Raw genomic sequence first — 5,328 nt, forward strand, 5'->3', positions numbered from 1 at the left:
GGCTTCTTTCCATTCCAAATGAAGCTGGAGATTGCCTTTTCCATCTTGTTGAAGAATGGAATTGGTATTTGTATTGGGATTGCATTGAACGTGTATATTGCCTTTGGTAGTATTGCCATTAATAACAACAATCTTTATAGAAGCAGATAGTCCTCTCTTCTGTGGTGCCAGTGTGTGAGTTTGACCCAGTGCTTCAACTGGTGGCAGAGCATGGAGCATTTGTGCTGTCCAGGGTCCAATTATTACCTTTAGATAGACAATTCCTCCTATGTTGCTTCCAGTCTGTCACAAGCAGGGATGTGATCCTTGCAGTTCTAGAAGTTTATTAGAATAAAAAAATTAGACAAAAATGTTTGCACATCATATGCCACCCATTACAAAATCCCTCTGCTGATCTCTGTCTTCAGAGGAGAGTGGCCATTTTCTTCCAATTTATTGATATAAAATGTCAGGAAGTCTTTCTGGCTCAGGGTTTTTTTCCCCCTCTCAATTACCAAACAAATCACCTTGTCGTTCCTGGTTCAGAATAATAGTAGTAATTAGGTCATAGGGCATTTCTCTATGGATGCAAAAAATTAAAATGAGATTTGGGGGTTGAATTGTCGAAAACATGGACTTAAAAGACAAAGATTTGATCCTCAGCAGTATCGCCTGAACCCGGGAATGGAATTGTCCCAGAGAGCTGCCACACATGGAGATCCCTGTTTTGAGTGATTGCACACAGGAGGAAGGAGAGGAACAAAGAATGTCTGAGAAACTTTGTGCCATTAAATCCGCTCAGCAAGTTTCTAGATAATGGTCAGGCAATAGTTTGATGTGTCCCCTTGTGGGGATATGCTTCTGTTGGTTCCCTCAAGTACTTCCATCTACAGGGAGACATCTACTGGGGGAGGCCAGAATAAAGGAGAGGAAGCTAGGATTAAAAAAAAATAATAATAAGGTGCTTTGCAATCAAACACATCTAAGATGATTGAACTTGACTGGTGGCGGAACCAAGTAGTTATAACAGTAGTTTATGGAAAACCCCCAAACCAAGTTTCTCCTTGGGAGATAATCATGTTCTGCCACTCAACTCCCAGTAACGCCCATCATGCAGAAATTATTTTAGAGAGCGTTTAAGAATGTCCTATTCTCTTCGCCATGAAAATGGTATGTACATTTAATGATTTTCTGACAAGGGTTATCATTTGAAAGAAAATCATTCTTTCTGGTGGACTGAAGGAGTTACAAATATCAGTGGAGTCCACTTTGCTTTTATAATATTGATCACATAAAATAATAGCTTCTTACTATATGCTGGGCACTAACTATTCTAAGCACTTTACCTTACGAGACAGATAGGTACTATTATTATCTTACACAGTTGAGGAAATGGAATCAGTGGGGTTAAGTAACTTGTCACGCACTTTGCAAGTAGTGAGCTGCCAGTGGAGCTGAGAGACCTCTATCTGTATTACTTGAGGGTGTTAGAGATACAGATTTAGAAAATAACTGGAAAATGGTAATTCAAAGGTCTTGAGGAATTTCAAAATTCTTGTGGTCCAAGAAACAATTTTATAAACTTAATTATGTAGGAATGGAGAAGGCCTTTAAGAATACACACCCATCCTAGTACCGATGGAGTTGATTTTGATTAATGGAAAACCCATGTGTGTCAGGATACAATAGTGTTCCACAGGACTTTTAATGACTGATTTTTTTAAAAAAAAAAAAAACAAACAAACCCAAAACCCAAAAATCCCTAGATCATCAAGCCTTTCTTTTGACGCATCTCTAAGTGAACTAAGCTTTGGATAGAGGCTGCATGAGTTAACTATTTGCACCATCCAGGGACTACTTTAAGAGTAGAGTGGTTAATAAATTAGAAGAATGGGGAAATGGCAGGGCTAATGTGTCTGACCTCTAACTTCACAAGGGAAAAGAGAATCAGATCAGTAGCCAACTGCTGACTTATGAGCCAGGGGTTAGGTATGCCTCCTCCCTTCAACTTTTATTACCAATTCTGACATCAAGCATCTCTCCCACAGCACTCTTTACCAGGGCCCACTCTCCTTAGATGGTTGTTGTTGTTGTTGTTGTTATATACCATAGAGTCAGAACCAACCCATATCTGATCCTCCAGTGAATTTTCAGAGGCAGAAAATGGCTTGGGTAGAGATTGCTCATCTTTCTCCCATGGAGAAGCTGGTGAATTTGAACTGTGTATCTTTGGGTTGGCAGCACAGCTCCTTCCCACTAAGTCACCAGAGCTCCCTAGAAGGAATTTACAATAGAATATTATTGTTGTTAGGAAGCTTTGGTGGCTCAGTGATAAAGAGTTGCGCTGCTAACCCAAAGGCAAGTAGTTTGAATACACCAGCTGCTCTGTGAGAGAAAGATGGGCAATTTCCTCCTATGTAATTTACAGCCTCTGAAAACCCACTGGAGAGTCAGTTATGAGTCAGTTCTAACTTGACAATACATCTCTATAACAACATTTTGTTGTTAGATACTGTCAAGTTGACTCCCAGTCATAGAGACCCAATCTAGGTACCACAGAATAAAATCTTGCCAAATTCTATGTATTCTCACTATCACTGCTGTACTTAACCCCATCGCTACAGTCACCATGTCAGTCCATCTCATCTCGCCACATGGAACTCATAGACCACACTAATGGTAATATGGTTTATTAGATAAGTAATAAGTTACAATTGAAGACTAAAATAAAAGATACCATTCTGCAGTTAGGACAGTCTCTTTTCAGCTGGCCCATAAGCAAGCTTACCCTCTGGCCCTTGGGCCCTCACACCTCTTAGGCTAGTTGACCTCTGCTTTTTTTTTCTTTTAAATTTTTTATTGAGATTTTAAGTAAAGTTTGCCAAGAACTTGGATTTCCATTCATTCATTGTTGCACATTTCCCTCCCTCCCTCCTCTCCCCAGTTTGCTTTTGTCTTTAAAAAAATTCTTTCATTATTACACAATTTTGTCTCTCTGCCCGCCCCCCCGCCCCATCCACTTTGCTGTGGAACTCTTTTTTCTGGGCCCCTGCTTGTTATAAGCAAGTGCGGAAAACTCTTTAACTCTATAAAAGCCTTGGCCTAAAGGTGCTCAGCTCTCTTGCTCCATGAGTCTGTGAGCCTAGGCCTGCCAAGTATCCAGAGGCACCCTCCCTACTCTATCAGCAAGCCTCCTGAAGTGCTCAATTCCTTCACTGCATGGACTGGAACTCCACCATCATTCTCTGTCACTTCTTCTCTGATGTTACAGTTCTCTTCTGAATCTAGAATGTTCTCAGCTCAGGGAACCTGGGCCCAAAGAACATACTCTATTCTTGTCTGCTCTTGGTGGTGGTAATATAGTCCCATATTTCAACCTCTGGGTTGAAACATTTTAAATATGATGAAAGGCCAGGCTAATAAATTTCCTCATTAGGGTTCCATTCACTTTATTTGCACTGTTAGTAAGCTGTCCAATCCCTTTGATGGGCCACAAACATCTTGTTTATATAGTCCTGCCCAAACATTTGATGAGAGTTACAAGATGATGGTGAAAAAGGCCAAACACAAGCAAAAAGTCACACAGCAGGAAGTATGAGAAAAACTAAATATTCAGGTATTGTTGTTAGGTCCTGTTGAGTTATACAACTCATTATGCAACAGTACTATACAACTGAAGCAGATTCAGGTGTTAGGAGTAACATTTATGATTTGGTAGTCATTTAGGCAGTTGCTAAGTCACTATAGAGTTGCTCTGGTGACTGGTTGTGCTGCTAAGCCAAGGGCTTCTTGTCTCTAGTAGTTCAAATCCACCAGAGGCTCCTTGGAAAAAAGGAAAGGCAGTCTCTTCCCATTGGGATTTATAACCTCTGAAACCCAGTGAAGGGTGGCTATGACTCAGAACTGATGCCATGGCAGTGAGGTGGAGTTTGAAGTCACTGTAAGCAGATAACCTAAAATTTTAGTAAAAACAGAAATACAATGAACATTACCGTTTTAAAGGGTGTGCATGTCTTCATGATTTCAAATATATCAAAAGAAAAAGAAGCTGGCTCCTTTGCACCTACAAAACTACATGAAAGGAGACAATCTTGAGTCTACAATGTGCCTTTTGGATATATTAATGTTTACTCAACTCATTGTCATCAAGCTGGAACCAATTCATAGTTGACTCTCTACTGGCCTTTCAGACTTTGTAAGTCACATGGGAGGAGTTTGGCCATTTTTCTCCTGTGGAGCTGCTCATGGAAATCACAAAAACTGCATGTGGCTTTACCAATAGTTACTGTTGTTGTTAGGTGCCTTGGAGTCGACTATGACTCATAGCGATCCCATAAATGACAGATCTGAACTTTGTCCTATCCTGTGCCAATTTCACTATCTCTGCCATACTTGAGGTCACTGAAAGTCTTCTTCATTATTGAAAGTCTTCTCCTCCTTCACTAACCCTCCACTTTTAAGAGCATAATTTCTTTTTCCAAGGACTGGCCTCTCCTAACAACATGTCCAAAGTATGTGAGATGAAGGTTCATCATCTTTCCCTCTAAGGAGCATTCTGGCTTCGTGCTCTTTAAGATGTATCTGGTTGTTCTATTGACAGCCCGTGGAATATTCAGTACTCTTCTCCAGCACCACCTCTCAAAGGCATTGATTCTTCTTCTGTCATCTTTTTCACTGTCCAACTGTCAGATGCATTACAATTATTTAAAAAGACAATGGTTTTGATCAGAGAGCTCTGTGGCCTAGTGGGAAAAAGCTGTGCTACAATCCTGAAGGCACTTTGATTTGAATCCACCAGCTGCTCCATAGGAGAAAGATGGGCAATCTTCTTCTGAGCAATTAACTGCCTCTAAAAACACACCAGAGAGTCAGCTATAGGTCAGCTCTGGCTCGATGCTACAGAATAACATGGCTTGGATCAGGTGGATCTTAGTCTCCAACTAACCTCTTTGCTTTTCAGTACTTTGTAGAGGTCCCTGGCTGCAGACTTTCCCAATGTTATATGTAGAATAAAATGAATAGCTTCTCTGTACTAAGTGGTAGATCTTTCCAGGTATTTAGTTAAAAGTTTTACAGAAATTATTGCTATTGCCTCAATAACTTCAACAGCACTTTACAACAGCTCACTCATGAAGGATTCTTAGATCTTCATTCCCAATTTTTTATTTATTTATTTATTCTTTTTATGTGTGTACCGTCAAATTGGATCTGACTGGTACAGGAGGCGATTGTTCCTCCTTCTCCAGCAGAGCATCTGGTGGATTTGAACCGCACACCTCTGAGATTGCAGTGCAGTTTCCTGCCACTAGGCCACCAGAGCTCACCCCCAATTTTTTTATAGACACAGAA

Source organism: Elephantulus edwardii, unplaced genomic scaffold (assembly GCF_000299155.1).
Source record: "Elephantulus edwardii isolate Elephantulus edwardi_28Jun2011 unplaced genomic scaffold, EleEdw1.0 scaffold00001, whole genome shotgun sequence".
In the NCBI taxonomy this organism is placed as follows: Eukaryota; Metazoa; Chordata; class Mammalia; order Macroscelidea; family Macroscelididae; genus Elephantulus; species Elephantulus edwardii.